The sequence below is a fragment of the Natator depressus genome, chromosome 1, assembly GCF_965152275.1.
Source record: "Natator depressus isolate rNatDep1 chromosome 1, rNatDep2.hap1, whole genome shotgun sequence".
Taxonomy (NCBI): domain Eukaryota; kingdom Metazoa; phylum Chordata; order Testudines; family Cheloniidae; genus Natator; species Natator depressus.
Window position 1 is genome coordinate 142,253,635 of NC_134234.1, and position 18,747 is coordinate 142,272,381.

Below are 18,747 nucleotides of genomic sequence, written 5' to 3' on the forward strand. Positions count from 1 at the left end.
GCAAATAAAAACTAGAATGTTGTTATGAGCTTGGTTAAATCTTATTATAGGTTGAGTTAAAACCTCATTGAAGTTGATGTGTGAATGTGCCATTCACTTAAGATAGCTGTGGGACAGTTAAGAGAACACACCTAACACAAAGCCTAATAGAGCCCGCCCAGGAGTTTGGATTGTGTGGGCAGAGGGGCCCTGCAAGAAGTATCATAGTGATTCCATGCATCTCTGGTAGTAGGGCTTCAATTTTAAAAATACTGTATTGGCTCCGATCTTGGAAACATGCATATGTGTAACTTCACTGAACTTCAGTGGGACTACTCATGTGAACAAAGTAACTGTTTGCAGGATCGGGGTCATAGGGAGCACAATGAAAGAAACAGGCTATTTTATCTATTGAATCTAACTAACAATTTGAAGAGTTGAGATGCTTTGCCAAAATGACCTCAAACCTCTTTGGCTGAGCGACTGGGTCATAAATCTTCTGAGCACAGGCTCTCTCATGAGTTTTCTGGTACTTTCTTGTTTCTTTCAAGTTGGAAGTATGGAGAAAATACCTTTTCTTGTGCTATTCCCACTTCCATTTGAAACTAGAAAAGGAAGAGACTCATTCAACTTAAAAGTTAACCAACATTTATTGAACCTCGAGATTTCAGTGGAGGTTTGACTTAGATCTTATTTTATCTGACCTAACTGTTCACTCCTGCTACCAAGTGGCCATTTTCCTCTGTAAGGGACATAGGAGTTGAAAGTGCTCAGTGTCTGGAGGAGTCAGAGGATAGATGCTTCATCAAGAGCACTTTGGGATTGCAAGGGGAGGGTGGGGAACAGAGCAGAGTCCTTGGTCGTATTTTAAATGTTATTGTTCTGTCACAGCTAACTGTGTGTCCTATATGTTTTTACATATTGTAGGTGGGTGCTTTCTTTGGCCAACATCGTTCTCTAGATTGACTTTCCGTATTCTCTTGAAGCTAGTGTTATGTCTGTTCAGCAAAGCAATCCTTAAAGTAAATTATGTCTTTCTTTTTCAGTCCACCATCGTTATTTCACATCTATCTAAACCAGAAGGAACACAGTCATGATAGAACCTTGCTTTTCCTATTTCCAGAAACCTTAGAACTTTTCCCAAAGGGTCTAACTATATTTTTAGCATTAAGATAAGACTGGAAAAGGCCCCACTGTTCCTAAAATATGCAGCACATAAAGGTTATTCCTATCTCCACCCCAGCACAAATCCGTTTAGCTTGCAATTCATGTCTGGACTTTTCTTATCTCTTTTTTCCGATCTCCACATGAAAGATCATCCAGGACAAAAAGAGAATAAGAGTTGTACCAAGTAAAGGTAACTCCTGATTACCTGAAATTTCAGGTGAATGATTTATCTCTTACAACACAGCCTCTGCGGGCATTAAAAAACATTAGCAATAGCTTTGCAGTTTAACCTTTAACTACTGTGATGCTGCTTTGAGCATTTTATAAAAGTTATTTCTCCTGAAGCACAGAGAGAAGGGGCTCAACTGGGATAGGAGCATAGATCTGAACAACATCAACATGAATTTGGCACTGGAAAAATACTGTCAAAAGAAAGCGTATAATTGAAATCATTTCACTAACTCTAGAACTATACTCTGTGCATTACGTGAACCACAACATTGCGTTCATATAGCACCTTTCGTCTTATGATCTTGTAACACCAAATAAAAAAATTAAATAAGGCTGAAAACATTGTAGCATGTCCATTTTTACAATGGTTAATCTAACTCACAAAGTTAACACTTACCTTTTCAAAAATCAGCACGGGCAAGCTAGTGTGAGCTAGGTAGCCTGGAGATTTTCAAAGCTGAAGGTTATCTGTTCAAGCTGGCAAAGTATCCATAAAGGAGCATAGCTGGAAGAAAAAGTTAACTTAAAACCTAATACTGAAGAGCAGTAATTATCCTATATACTTTCTTGTTTGGCTAAGGAAATATCTACTGTACCAAAGATAGCATTTGTTATTAACCTTGTTTACCAGATTGGGAAACTGAAATTTCTATAGTGACATTTTTCTTTTTCTTTTAGCGCCTTGGTCCCATAGAAAGACCGTTAAGGATGAAAAGGCACTGAAGGGGCTAGTAGTTCCTAAAATATGTAATACTAGAGGCTCAGCATCAAGTTATTCTGATGCAGAGGAAAGATAAGAAGAGCCGCAGGAGGCCAATGTGGCTGCACAATGAGCTTTTTAGGTATATAAAAACCAAAAGGGATACACAGAGGAAATGGAAGGGAGGCCACGTCACCAAGGAAATGTACATCGGACTAGCATGAGTGTGTAGAGACAAAATCAGGAAAGCCCAGGCAAAGAATGAATTACAGCTGGCACAGAATGTTAGAGACAACAAGAAGAGGGTCTACAAGTATGTCAGACAAAAAAGAAAGATCACAGATGGCATGGGTTCACTGCTCAATGGAGAAGGTGAGCTGGTAACAGAAGATAAGAAGGCAGAACTGCTACTTTGCTTCAGTGTTCTCACAAAAATAACATGTGACCAGATGACTAGCAAAGTTACTATAGACAATAAAAGAGGAAGGGATGCAGATCAGGATAAGTAAAGAACATGTCAGAGATCTTCAGACCAATTTGAATGATTTCAAGTCAATGGCAGCTGATGCTATTCACCCCAGGGTGCTGAAAGAACTAGCTGACCGCTGAAAATAATATTTGCAAACTCCTGAGTGACAAGGGAGGTCCTGGAAAACTGCAGAAGGATTAACATACTGCCCATCTTTAAAAAGGGGGAATTATAGATCAGTCAGCTTGACCTCGATATCTGGGAAGCTATTAGAGCAATGTATAAAACATTCAATTTGCGAATACCTGGAGGATGAAGGGATAATCACTAGCTGCCAGCATGGATTTACTAAGAAGAAATCATGCCAAACCAGCTTGATTTCTTTCTTTGACAGGGTAACTGGTTTGGTGGATAGGGGGAATGCAGTGGACATAATATATTTGGCTTTCAGAAAGGCTTTTGACATAGTCCCACATGACACTCTGATGAATAAGCGGGAGAAATGTGGGCTTGGTGGAATTACCATTAAGCGCTTACATAATTGGTGAAACAACCACAAACAAAGAGTAATTATTAATGGAATGATATCAGATTGGAGGGAGGTCTCACAGGGATCTGCTCTGGGTACCCCATTGTTTAACATCTTTATTAATGACCTGGACCTTGATCAGTACACTGTGTGCAGTTCTGGTCTCCCATGTTTAAGAAGGATGAATTCAAACTGGAACAGGTACAGAGAAGGACTACTAGGATGATCCAAGGAATGGAAAACTTGTCTTATAAAAGGAGACTCAAGGAGCTTGGCTTGTTTAGCCTAACTAAAAGAAGGTTGAGGGGTGATATGGTTGCTCTCTATAAATATATCAGAGGGATAAATACCGGAGAGGGAGAGGAATTATTTAAGCTCAGTACCAGTGTGAACTCAAGAACAAATGGATATAAACTGGTCATTGGGAAGTTTAGAGTTGAAATTAGACGAAGGTTTCTAACCATCAGTGGAGTGAAGTTTTGGAATAGCCTTCCAAAGGAAGCCGTGGGGGGGGCGGGGGCAAAAGATCTATCTGGCTTTAAGATTAAACTCGATAAGTTTATGGAGGAGATGGTATGATGGGGTAACATGATTTTGGTAATTAATTGATCTTTAAATATTTATGGTAAATAGGCCTAATGGCCTGTGATGGGATATTAGATGGGGTGGGATCTGAGTTACTACAGAAAATTCTTTCCTGGGAATCTTGCCCATATGCTCAGGGTTTAGCTGATCGCCATATTTGGGGTCAGGAAGGAATTTTCCTCCAGGGCAGATTGGAAGAGGCCCCGGAGGTTTTTCGCCTTCCTCTGTAGCATGGGGCATGGGTCACTTGCTGGAGGATTCTCTGCTCCTTGAAGTCTTTAAACCACGGTTTGAGGACTTCAATAGCTCAGACATAGGTGAGAGGTTTTTTGCAGTAGTGGGTGGGTGAGATTCTGTGCCCTGCGTTGTGCAGGAGGTCGGACTAGATGATCATAATGGTCCCTTCTGACCTTAGTATCTATGAATCTATAACTAAAGTCTTCTACATCCTGGGTGAGGACTCTAACCACTGGGCTGTTAGATATGGCAGGGGGAGACAGGGGTAGTGGTGGCAGGTCCTCCTCCTCTCTTTTCATGAGAAAGGAATAACCTGGCTTAAGTGCCTAACTCCTGGAGAGGGTTCACAGCTGGGAATCTGGAGTGGAGGCAAGTACTTCCCTCTGGTCCAGAGTCAGGTGCCTAGCTCCCTTGGAGAGGTGGATCTTAGGCCACACTCATCTCCTCAGCACTTCCTGATGACTAGTTTTGGCAGCTCCCCATTCAGCATGCTGGCTTGTATGATTCCCATTCTTAGGCATCTACCTCTCCCCAGGCGTTGTTTAGGGAGCCTGGTCACCTAATTTGGGGTTGTGAATTCCACGGGGTGGCAGGGTGCCTAAGGCTCGAGCTAGCCTGCTAAAAGTAATAGTGTAGTTGGAGTAGCATGGGCAGTGGTGGCATGGGCTAGCTATCCCTGAGAACAAACCCACCTGAACCCAGTGGGCTCAACTTTGGTGCGGCTAGCATGTGCTGCCGCTGCCCCTACTACCATGGCTATGCTACTGGTTTTAGCACGCTAGTCAGATGAGAGCTAGCATGAGTATGTGAATGCAAGCTGGGAATCACACCCCTAGCTCATAGCGTGGACATATCCTAAGACTGAGGTGTTACAGTGCCTAACTCGATTCCTCACTTAAGAACCTCAGCTGGGCGGCAGTTGATTAGTTACGGGAGGGAAGAAAGGAGGGGCTAAACCCAATTCCCTTAAGGCTCGTCTTCATTGCAGCAGTTAGCTCGAGTTAGTACACTTGAGTTACGGCACCGGGGCTAGCCTCCAGTGAAAGCAACCACACTTCAAATCACTGAAGTCACAGTTATACAGAGTGATTGGATTAGCAGAGTGATTGGATGAACAGTTAATGAGTTGCTGGAACTCAAGCTGTTGCGTCCCCACTCCCTTACTAGCTGGAACATGAGCATCACTTGAGCTTCAACCCACTTTTTCTGAGGGGCCATCTAGCTTGAGCTTCACAACACCACTTAACTCTAGCAAGAGATGTATGGACATGAGTCAAGTTAGGGTTAACACGCGAGTTAAACATGAGGTAACTGCGGTGAAGAAACAGTCTCAAAGTGCCGTCACATCCTGTGACACTCCCTAAGGGAGTCTATTTGAAAATTCACCTGCATGTGGCTTTCTCAAGTTTAGACAGAGAGACCACAACAATGTCAGGACTACAGGCCAGGTCTCTGGACTCCTAGTCCCTTCCACTATCCATTAGATCACACTGCTCTGGCAGATGATACCATGGAGTCACTACGGCATTCTCTATAATTAGAAAAAGTTCCCATTGAAGTCAAAAAGTCTAAGTGTTTGAGGGAGCTACAGACATTTTAGACAAAATAAATGGCCTGAAGGACAAGATTGCTCAGCAGAGAGGTCGAGATGTGATCAATTTTAAGGGATTCCACTTTTTGGATGCTATACTACCATTTGTTTTTCATTTACTGTACTTACTCCTTACCTTTAAAAGGCATCAGTATGACGATATTATGCCTGATCGTATTAATTTACTTTAAGTACAGTACAATAGCATTTTATTACTTGCACAATTCCCTAAACAATTGCATTTTTCTTTGTCACACTTCTTTTCCAAGTAAAACTGCCTGAGCAGTGATTGTTGGGTACATTAGCATCATTCACAAGCTCATTTTGTACTTTACAACATCAAATGTTGTTTGACTAACAAAACTTCTCTGATGTTGTTGCTGGATGTGGGAGGAAGAGAGAAGATTAGTGAATTTTCATAATAAGAATGCTGCACGCATTTTTGCCTGTCAGTTTTATATATGTTGATTAAACCTGTAGACACAGATTTATTTCTGACTGTGATTTCACTAGCGTGCCACAACTTCCCACTCTGTCTAATGAACAAGCACAGAGGGAATAATCACCCTGTTGGGTTTAAATCTTATTTAACAAAACAAAAAAAGTTGGTGACAGTGATTTGTTTATATAATTCCTGGGGGAGGGAAGAAGAAGAAGAAGGTAAGAAGAAACTATATAAATAAATGGTAAAAACTGTGTCATAATAGGCCTGATTTGTTTTTAACCCCCATTTTTATTGGTGCAGTTTTGAGCCTACAGTTAATATGGGGTGCAAACACTAGCATTTAATCTAATAGCATTTTGGGTTGGTGTTTACCATGGACATGAAGTTGCAGTTGCAAAAATGAAGGTCCCTTTAAAAATTTGGCCTAGCATGGTTTGCAAATGGTAAAGCAAAACATATAAAAAAATAGAGAGGTGAAAAGCAAATAAATGTGTGATCTGGCAACATAACTTAGGATGTATTCCTCTGGTTTTCCTCCCTCCAAATATATCCTTGGTTGTTGAACACTTCTTTCTAACTCCAACAAACATGAACAAACCTGTACATCAGAAAGATGCATATTAGTAATCTGAGTTATATGTGCCAATGGCTCTACGGCATTTTTCTTGATTCATTCAGTTATGACAGAGTAAGTCATAAAGGAAGGCAACAAATTGTTCATTAAAGTTTAATGCTTATTCATTAAAGATTAGTAAGGGCAAGAATCTCAGCTTGTATAAATTGCCATTAACTTCAATGGAGTTCTGATAATTTACACCAGCTGAGGATCTGGCCCAAGATGCTTAAGATAGAGCTTGTTTAACAGGATATGGGTAATTAGATGAAAACTGCTTATAAGCTGCTTCTGCAATGTGCAATCTGTTACATAACGTTATGGTCTTGAACCCCTACACCTCCACCTCCTGCTAAGGTTCAGTCAGTTGACCTGTCTGTAAAAGTTGGAAATTAAATAGCCAAACTAGTACAATTAACTAATTTTGGTGTAGCGAGCAAACCAGGAACAACTCTTACCTTCCACTTTATGTTAAATAGAGACTATTGGACCTAGAGAATATAGCTGCAGTTTTGTATTTCAATTCCTATCATGGGTTCGTGGCCTAATCTTCAGAAGCAATGAGCATGCAAATTTTGCAAAGTTGGCAAAAACATGATTTGCCTATTGTTAAAACACAACAACTATTTCACTTCCTTTTTTCCCAATAACTGTGCTGTATCAAAAATGGCTGAACTTTGAAATATTAACTTTTGCTTAAATATCATTTGTGCTGAAACCCAGCCATGGACATTTTCAGTCCCAAAGCAAGTGGAGAGCATGTGAAAATGGGGAATTATAATGGTCATACTTAATATTAAGGTTCTTTTTATAAATGGTTAATAAGGGATTAATACATGATTAAGAGATGTTTAACCAAATGTTATGGCATCCAGCTCAATAGTGTTTATAACCACGGTTTGTAACCTTCTACTGATGTTTTTAAAAACAGCTATAACATAGACTCATGTCTGTAATGTTCTTATAGCACTCAATAATGTAATATTGATTTATTTATAACAATTGATAATTTTACAATGTATGTATAACTAATTGATTAACTATTAGTAATAACAGTAATACAAATTAATGATACAATTAATAAATTACTAACAGATGTTATAAGCATGTTAGAGACATGAGTCTGTTCTACAGATGTTTATAAGTAAATCAGTATGAAGTGTTAGAGATGTTTATAAACCACGGTTCTAGGCACCTGTTGGATGCCATAGCAGTGGGTTAAACATTTATTAAAACATCTCTTAATAATTTATTAATTGTTTGTTGACTACATGGAACCTCAGTACAAAGTGTGACTGAAATCTATCTATTTCTATCTAAAAAACAACTCCATAGCAAAGGACACCCACCCAGAGTTCTGAGTGCACTTGGCATACATTTAAAAAGAAAAAAATACATGAACCATCCAAAGCTGCAGCACTTCTGAGTCTTAGCTACAGCACTCATTACTCACCAATGCTACGATACAAGTTTCATAGTTTTAGTAAAACCTGACAACAGTTGCTTATGATCTTAATATCCTTGAGCCTCAGTGAAGGGGCGGCAGAGTCACAACAGAACTATGACCGTTAGCTGTAAATCAAGGAGGGGAAAAACGTGTGTATCCTGACTACAAAGTGGATTTAAATTAATACTGTTTAAAGCAGTATGCTTGTTGGGCTGGATTCTGACTGGTTTATTTCCATAATATTTTAACAGTCTATTCAAATATAAACCTATTTAACCCCCACATTTCCTCACGCCACGTCTCTCACAGAAAACATACCATTTGTTTCCTATTACTGTCTGTTATTACTTTTCTTCCTAAGCTGAACAAGTACAAACATTTAGCCTACAGTATACATATCATAACCTCAGGCCATTACACACAATATGATTACTAACAAGGACATTATTATGGCTATTGGGTAGGGTCTTATCCACATTAGGAGAAAAGGTGCTCTTTTCAAACAACCTAGCTAGCTTTACTTGTCAAAAACCGCACTTAACAATGTAGACACAATTTAACACATTTAGCTCAGTTTTAACAGTTCAGGGTACAGCATAGGCTTGGACCAAACATTATTTACGGTTCCGAAACTTACAAAGGGGCTAAACAATTGCTCTGCTGGAGTATTTACAAGAGATCGTGATAGGTTATTGATTAAAACTGGATGGATTTTCCCTATTGTGGGACATTCTGCTGTTTCAAAGTGTTTTCCATTCTGAAATGAAAACAAACAACCCCCCCAAAAACAACCAGTTTATCTCAGGATCTTTATCTGAGGATAAAGAGTATTTTCTTTGGTTATCATTAATTAAAAAAAAGTGGAGGTGTGTAAAAAAGCCCTCCAGTGATTTTGAACCTCTTTGTGGTGCTGGTCATATATCTTAAAGGCTAAACAATCTTCTCCCACATCTAAGGCTGCACAGTCTTTAAATGTGAATGATCATATATTTGTACAAAATACATCTCACACACTCAGTTCTCTGGATAAAAACAAAGGAAATAATTAATTGCAAATTACATGGTGATGGCAATTCATGTAGAGAACTGGGCTGAATTCTTTCACTCTTCACAGATCTCCATCCCACAGTGCCCTCTTCTGAGATATAGTGGGACTTATGGGAAAGTTTTTAAAATGATTGGAAGACTCAGAAGTTTTCAAAAGCTTTTCTATAAGATCCTGTTGCTTTTCAGTGATCTTTGTCACAGGGGTTACTCACTGCTTATTGGGGCCCCTCTTTAGTTATACATATCCACAGCGGCTGCTTTCAGCCCAGGCCCTGTGCAACCTGAGGGCATCTTTGCTCTCATCATGCTGCTTAAACCTTCTCACTGTCTCTCATTTACCTGGACATGGTCTCGTGTCTTGGCCTCCTGACTTTTTTCTATTGTGTGTGTCTAATTCTTACTAGTTTTCCTCCTGTAAGCCCCAGCTTGCCTCTCCATTTACCGTTCTAAAACTTGAGGGGCAGCTATTCCTCTGAAACCATAATGCTGCTTTTGCTGGGTTCTCTCAGAGCTCTAACACCAGCTCATTCCAAGAATACTCCAGCCACATGTAGTGAGGGGACAATAATACAATCTCAGCCTTCCTCTACCTGGATCTCATTGGTCCAATCTAGGAACCAGGACAAAAATACCTGAGAAGAGTTTGTAAGTTGAGAGTAGTTTCTCCATCAAAGACACCAGAGAGGGATAGCAGGTCATCAATCCTATCCTTCCCCCAAAGAAAGGGGACATGTGATGGGGAATTATGTGGGAACAAAAAGCCACATAGCCTGGTGAAGTAGCTTCTAGATTCAGAAAGTTTAGATAAATCTGAACCTTCTGATGTTCCCTCATCACTATATTTATATACACGTGTATCTTGTCCTATGCTGAGGCTGGTTTATAGCACTGTTTTGCGCATGATCTAGCTATGTTTAACCTGGGGTTTGCATGACATCATGTTTCCCTTGTAGTCATAGTGTTCAGGTCATGACACTTAGTAATGCTTTGGGCACACTGGTGGGAAACAGGCTGGCTTATCTGATGCCACAACATAACAAAAACACTCTCAAACTCACTTCCTAAGCTCCAGCTTAGCAAATGTCTGGTTTAAACTGACCGTGCTTCAGTACCCTTTCCTTTTCAATGTTTGTCACAGCCCCATGCACTGTACACAGAGAAGCTTGCTGTAGTGGCAGTCAGGCCACAAGGGGATTACATCAGAGGACGTGTCTGTTGACTGCCTCTGTCCTCACAGGCACCCTGATCACCAGTGAGTGGCAGGATGTTGGCCTCTGGCCTACCAACAGTTCTCCAGTCATGCTGAGTCAGGGCCGCTACCAAGTAACTGGTTGCTTTCATGTGGGTCGCTACATGATTCATTTAAGTGAAAAGCCTTGACTACTGATACCTTGCCACCTCAGACCGACCCTGCACCCTTGCTTGACCATGGGCTGGCGTATCTCAACAGTGCTTGACTTAGCAAAGATCCTGATGTCACTTATAAATGTGAAACCAATGTGCATTCCTCTCTCCATGATCACAGGAATCCCCACCTGACCTGGTGTGTGTCTGCCCAGGTATCTGTGCAAATTATATATAATTTAGACAAGCTGTCGATGGTGACCAGTTTTGGGCAGCTATAGTATGGGAGGCTGTGGACCAGTATAGTTGGCTGAGACTCAGAAAACATGGGTTCTAGTCCTGTGTGTGTTACTGAACTGCTGCATGCGTGGGCAACTCACTTTACCTCCTTTTTTATCCCCTTCCATGCTTTATCTTTCTTCTCTACTTAAACTGTAAGCTCCAGGCATGGCCCCTGCAAGGATAACTACTGAATCTGTATGTATTTTACAAAGCTCTTAATTGAGGAAGTCACACTTCTTATATGTCATTTTTCCCCCTCTTAATGAGGTTATCTTTATATGTATGTAAGTTTATTCTACATTAAAATGAATGAATTAGTATCCTACAACTAGTCAGCTACAGCTTGAGCCAGCACCAGTTGAAGTCTATGGGTATCCATCCATTGGCAGTGAAGTCTGGCTCAAGCCCATAGTCATGGTTCTGTATATTAATAGTTGTCAGGTCATTATTTATGCTGGTGACACATTACTAATTGAACTATTTTAGCCTTTACTCTTAAAAGTATTCCTTGTTGTTTTCCCACATCTCATGAATATAGTCACTCTAGTTTACAAATTTACATAAAGACTATTGTTTAGAGAGAAAAAGTGTCAAAATAGCTTCAAATATCTTGCATTATACTCTTTGTTGCTCTGCTGTGTTTCCATCTCCATCTATATTTTACTATTAAGAGTTTGCTTTTACTTTTATGATTTGAAGTCTGTCAAAACAATGCATTAAATAATTCTGAATCATCATTATCCAATTCTACACCTTTTTTTCCTAGAGATGGGTCAAGACTTAAACAGACAACTTGTCAAGTACACATAGGCATCCCTGAAATATTCATGCACACTCTTGACCCATGTGATATACCAAAAAGTGCCTACCATATTTATCACCCGAAAACCTTACTTGAAAATGGTTGCTTGGTATTGCGGTAGGAATTTGCCTTCAGGGATATATGACCTTTGTAGCTGCTTCAGAACTGCTAAAGCAGATAGCATTGATTTCACTCTCCCAAGCCTTCTCTGTGGACAATTACTAGCTGTGAACAACTGCTGGCAACAGCGCTGGTGTAGTTTCATTTTTCATGGGGAGGAGGGACAAGCATTGGGGCGCTAGTGTGGGGGTGCAGACCTCAGCTACTTCACTGCACAGTGGCACACAAGGTTTGGGAGTGAGGTGGGCTGGGCACCAGATCTGTTGTTCTGCGTATCCGCTAGATCTAGAGGGCTATGCACCAGGAAAAGGACTTGGGGCATTCTGCATGGCATCCCACTAAGCAGGAGCCTCTGTCTTGACTCAGTGTTTTGAGAAGCTTTCTTCCAGCTGCTTTGAAGGAAGCAGCAACGTATCCACAGATCATTATATGCAAATCCCCATATTTTCAGTAGTGGTTGGTAAGTAGGTGGTAAACAGTGTCCAGCACATGCTATGAGTAGCCTCTGTGACTTGTATATGAGTGTAAGGACATAATCATTTGTTGTACTGTGAATAGGGAGAAGACATGCACAATCATCTAAGGACTGAGAAATGAGACTGGCTGTGCCTGCTCCTCCTTCTCAAGACAAGCCTCATGATCATCTTGCTCAAAGCCTTTTTCTAGTTAAAAGTTTTTATTTCTCTATCTGGCTTTCAATGCTGATTTTTGCGTGTGGTCACCTTCTTTCCCTTGAATGGCACTGTGTGACAGATGGCCCTGTATACCATTCTTGGGGTCAGTGTCAAGCCCTAGTCAGCATGAATGTAGAAGGGAAATCTGTAATGGCTACATTGTCATAAAGTGCTAGAACTGGGTATTAGTTAATTCATTGACATCTTTCTTTATTTTGCTAACCCACTGGATTGGATACACATTAGTGAAATAATTCCTTGCTGAGATCTAAGAGTCTAGAAATTGGTTGATTTTAGTCTGCCATATGAAACAACATTGCTCTGTATGTTAATGATGTATGGAAATATTAAAAAATACTGGCAAGTTGCCATATTGTATTCCCAAAACTTTCCACTTGGTCTGATTTATAGGTGGGTATGCAGTAGCAGCCATGCCATTCCCGACTAGGACGTTAGAACCGCAGGTTTACTACAAGGTAGTTCCCAGTGTTTCAGCAGAGGGTCAATTCAAGGTTTGGGGAAAAAGAGAGAGAGAGAGAGAGAGAGAGAGAGAGAAACGTTTAAGGCATGACTAATATTGCTTACCATGGTGCCATTAATTCCTGCCCACTGCATACTCAGACTTCTGCGAGCTCTGCCTTTAACCTAGCACTAAGGTAAAGTCTTAGTCTCCCATGCAGGTTTATGGGTGTTCCCAAGAAGAAAATGTACCAGAGATTTACATCTTTCCTTAAAGAAATGCTGCACCTCATGAAAACTTTTGAAACCTCCTCCCTCATCTAATCTATGCACTTATCTTACAGCAATGGAGGCTGTATCTTAGCAAATCGACTCAGTAGAAACTACTTTATTTAATGTGATGAATATTCAGTTTTTCTTATGTTTCTTACTGCTCAGTTTCTACAGTGATGGAAGCCGTATAAGTAGATAGATGGATAATTTTAGTAATTTATTTCTTTAAAAATAAGATCCTAACTATTTAGGAATTCATCAGCTTCTGCTGGGTGTTGACTCTGCTGTGCTACCACTTTCCTGCACTCTTAGCAGAGCTACTGTACCATTTAACCTGCTTCCTGGGTTTGTAATTTTCCATTTGCTGTAGAAAGGTAAACATTAAATAAAAATTGCTCTGTACTTTCTATATTATTAAAACCTGGAAGTTTGAAAGAAAGAAACAAAACCAAAACCGAAAGCATACAAACCAGAAAATAGATCAAGGGTTCCTATTTCAATTTTTTTCATCAAATACATTTATTTTAGATTTACATCAATTGAAAATGAGTCTTCCATGGGGTGAAAAGATCTCCAATACCAAATGAAAGCAAGGCAAGTCCAGAGGGATCAGCAGCTCTTCAAGGAGGGAACCTGCAGTCTCCTGAAGGTAATGGAGGCAGAAAGCGGCTGCTGTCTATGATCCTGCTGCTTTAGAATGAAGAAGCAGGCCACAGTTGTCCTTCCTCTCTTTATCCTGCTGTTTTTTTCTGATGGGCTGATGAAGAGAGCAAGGAGTGTCCTCTTGCCGTGATTCTGTTGTGTCTATGAGGGAGGGGGTCACCAGTAGCTTGATCCTGAAGGCTACAGATGAACCTGGTGCCACCAATTCCTACAATTCAATATTCATATCAACACCTGTTCTCCTTCTTTAGCCCCACATTTCCTGCTTTATCTTCATGCTTAGATTAGCTCTCATGTACCAAAATAACCACTTGATTCACCTTATCTTTACTTACACTGCTCCCTTTCTGAGCTCTCAGTGATTGACTTACTATTCTTTCACCAATATCTCATCACTTTCAGAGTCACCCATGTAGCACCTGTCACTCTCCCTTCCACCTGACAATTCTGGGGCTTCCTGTCCATTAATGTGCTATGATTTCTCCACCACTCTCAGCTGTCTCCTCCCTACTCTCTCTCACTTCTCCTCTACAGATTCAGTTGCCCATTCTTTTCCCTCCACTCTCTCCATTACTCTGGAATTCTTCACCCCTTTCTTCCACCTCAGAGTCCATTCCACCTCCTGCCAATCCTGGCTTACCCCCAACATCCTATTCCATAACTCTTGCACTGCTGAGAATATCCCAGTACCCCACAGACTTCCTGCTGCACATGCTTTTCTTCTCCTTAAATTTGGCCATCTTTCACTAATTCTCCAATCTCATTGAATCATACAACCACAATCTCAAACTTTCAACATCTTTGACCCCCACCTACAATCCTTCACCCCTGCATAGAATATTGCCAAGTTATTGAAAGAGAAGATTGACAAGAGCTGATGTGATCTCTCCCACATCATTTTTTTTCTTCACTATCATTGACCCTGAGATTTCTCAGTTGCCTTCCTCCTCCACCTTTCCCACAGAACCCTCATTTTCTCTCACCTCATGACTTCCTTTGTCCCCACTCATGCTTTCTCTCACCTTTCTCGTCAACCTCTCATTGTTACTAGGCTTCTTCCCTTAACAATGCAAGCATGTTATGGTCTATTCTAGCCTTAAAATATTCTACCAGGTCTATTGATGTTCATGTAGAGTGAGCAGTTCATTTGTTCCATCTGTCTTAAGGTTCTCACTATCAGACATCCTCTTACTATATGCTGATGATCTCTTGACATAATTTACATGTGTTCATTTAATTTATTCCCTTGAAAAATGCACTGTGATAAAAGAGTGGAAAATAGTACAGCTAAATTCAATCCATTAAAGACAGATTTTTTTTTATAGAAATTGTAATATTGTGGTGAATTTTTATGCTCTTGAACTGTGATTGAGGACTATAATTTTTAAGGGAGACTAGAAACTAACCACTAAGCTGCGAGGTGCATATTAGGTCATGTCTACACTACAGAGTTAAGTCAATTTAAGTTACATTAATGATCATAAGCTGCTTTAATCACATCGGTTGTGCAAAGCTCCTTGTGACGGCGGAGCGCATCCACAGTCAGTGTGCTTGCACTCAGAGAGAGCATTGCACTGTGGGTAGCTATCCCACTGTGCAAATCGCCACCTTCTGCAGCTGGGAGCTCTGGAATGGATTGCGTAAAAATATGTGTGTTCACCGTCCCATGATACAGTTCTTTTTGTTCCATCATTCCATGGGCTTCTGACTTTGTTTTTCGCCATTTGTCAACAGCCCTTGTTAATTGTGCACCCGCCCTCTCTGCCTGAAAGCATGGATCCTGGACTGCTGAGCAGTCTGGTGATGAGCATTATGAATACAACAGGGTTGGTCCTGCAATATTTCATGAGCTGCAAATCAGAAAGTGAATCAGTGGTGCCTGCCCATCTGTATGCTATGGAAAGAAATAATTCAAGATTGCGGCTGGTATTCACAGAGCAGGTGCACCTGGTGGACTGTCAATACTGGGCTTGGGAAACAAGCACTGAGTGGTGGGATTGAATCATGATGCGAGTATGGGATGACAAGCAGTGGCTGCAGAACTTTTGGATGTGCATATCCACCTTCCTGGAACTGTGTGTGGAGCTCACCCCAGCACTGTGGTGCAGGACACTAGAATGAGAGCTGCCCTTACTGTGGAAAAGCAAGTGGCGATTGCTGTATGGCAGCTGGAAACTCCAGACTGCTACTGGTCGGTTGCAACTCAGTTTGGAGTTGGAAAGTCCACCGTGGGGGCTGTGGTGATGCAAGTGTGCAGGGCCATTAATCGCCTCCCGCTATGAAGGACTGTGACTCTCGGTAATGTGCATTAAATACTTGATGGCTTTCAGGCAATGGGATTCCCTAACTGAGGAGGGATGATAGATGGAACACATATCTCAGTTTTGGCCCCAGATCATCTTTTGGTGGAGTACATCAACTGGAAGGGCTACTTCTACATGATCTTGCAAGTCCTGGTGGATCACCGGGGCTGTTTCACTGACATCAATGTGTGGTGGTCAGGGAAGTTACATGATGTGCACATCTTTAGGAACATTGAACTATATAGAAAGTTGCATTCTGGGACTTTCTTTCCAGACCAGAAGATTCAAATGGGCGATGTGGAAATTCCCACAGTGATCCTGGGAGACCTTGCCTACCTCTTGCTCCTGTGGCTCATGAAGCCTTGCACTGGGAACTTAGACAGCAACAAGGAGCGCTTCAACAATAGGCTCAGCAGGTGCCAAATGACCATTGAATGTGTCTTTGGACAATTAAAAGGTTGCTGGCACTGCCTTTTTGGCAGGTTAGACCTCAATGAAGAAAATATTCCAATGGTGATTACAGCCTACTGCACTCTGCATAACATTTGTGAAGTGAAGGTGGAAACGTTTCCCCAGGTGTGGAGCACTGAAGTAGGTCATCTGGCTGCTGATTTTGAGCAGCCAGATACCAGGGTAATTCGAGGGGTGCAGGGGGCTCTATTAGAATTAGGGATACTTTGAAGGAGCACTTTGACAATGATTCCCAGTAATGTGTCTTTATATGATGCATTTGGCAGGGAATGTTTGTTTGACACATTGAATGACCCCTGTAGTGCTTCCCTCCTGAGCATTAATTGTACTGAACAAATATTCCTGTGTTTGAATGTTAGTACCAATTAATGTGTATATGACACAAATAAAGACTCATTTTATTTCAAAGACTAAATTTTAATAACAGGGCAAAACACAAAAAGTTTGTCAAACAGTGGACATGGTAATGAGGAACAGTCTCTCAGTTACTGCTCTCACAGCTGTGTGTAACTCCAGCTTTCATTGTGAAACCAGTCTCTAGGGGTGGAGTACACAGGATACTGCGAGGACCCAGGAACATGCAAGCAATGTGGTGGGGGAGTTTGGGGAGGGCATAGAACGGACTTCTGTATTGGCTGCAGGGAGAGTCATGCACAGGTGTGCTCAGACTGCAGTGTAATGAGGGACCTGAGCATCTCAGTCTGGCCTTCCAACAGCTTTATCATCTGCTCCTGCCCCTGTGTCAATTCCAGGCTATCCAGGCTGAGTTTTTCATTGATTGCCTCACTCCACACTCTCTTTTTGGTATGTGTGGCATCTATTGAATGCAGCACTTAATGAAACATATCCTCCTTACTCCTGGTTCACCATCTTATCTGACAGAGGTGCTCCACCAGTGTGGAGGAGGGGTCCTCAAGGGCACATCTTCAGAAAAGAAAGAAACAATGAACAGAAACAGTATTGTGAGTTTGCTCACAGCTGTGAATCACAGAAATTACACACACATCTTTCTCACTGTCCCTTGGCTAGCACACAGATCGGCGAGAGTCCAATATATGGTGAGTTCAGCTGGGGTGGGGAGGTGTTGGAAAGGGGAATCGGCAAGAAGGGACAAAGGGTCTGGGCGGTTTGGAAAGAGGGTCTCTACATGTGCCCAGGAGAATATTCTAAATACTGGCACCTTTTCCACAGGCTGGGGTAATCGAACCTGATATCTCACTCCTGAGGGTAACCCAGAATGCAAGGGTGCATCTGCTGCATGCATGCAGCTTCAGGCCAGGTCCATATGCTGCTCGCTTGTGTGCTGCTCTGATCTCTGCAGAAATAATTGCCAGTTGACCCTGCAAAGTTTCCTACAGTGCCGGGGGGCTGGGGGAGGTGGAGAGGAACAAGGTGTTCCTCCAAGGAACTTTCAGCAGAGGATTGCAAAGTACTTCCAGGAAAGTTTCCTAGAGATCTCTATGGAGGATTCCTGTGACATCCTGATGTACATTAACAAACTTTTACACCATGCCCCCATTGCATAGCTGTATAGATTCATTTGTAAATTTCTGTCCCTTATCCTTCCTCTACCATATAACAAAGTACATGAGAGCTTAATCTCCTCTCACTGTGCAGTATCAAAGCAAAATGAGCACTTACTGGAGCTTCCCTCTCTTGCATCACGCATGCCACAGCCAAAGTGCTGGGACTGGCCAGACCCCTTCGGAGTCAGAAAGAGGTCCTGACTCACAGCGCCACCAGGCGACCATGTTCTGTGTTCCACATACTCCTCCAACTTCACTTCCTTGTCTACCACTTTGTCCTTGGGATGGGGCTCTTGGCGGTCGAGATGGGGTTGTTGCCAAGGATGGCATGGGAAGATGCTGTGTGAACTGGCCATTCCCAACAAACAAGAAGAGGAATTTCAAAAATTTCCAGGCCTTTAAATGGGGGAAGGGTATATGCCTGTGTGCCTTCAGGGCAGTGGAGTTCAAACTGCTGACCAGAGCAGTCAAGATGGGCATTGTGGGACACCTCCTAGAGGCCAGTTAGTGCGACATAAGCAAGCATATTGTCTGCACTGATACTGCGCCGATCTAACTGTGTTGCAAAAAGCTCTATGCCTTACATTTAGGTGGTTTTATTTTGTTGGTGTAGAAGGGGAGTTAAATCGGCGGGAGGACCATTGTAGTGTGTACATCTCCACTGTTTTATTGACAAAAACTGACTTTTTTGTCAACAAAACTGTGTAGTGTAGACAGGGTCTCAGTAGTCATTGCAGTCAAGCTGAAAAAATTTGAGAGGAACGTCTATAAGGGATGGAAATGTCATTCT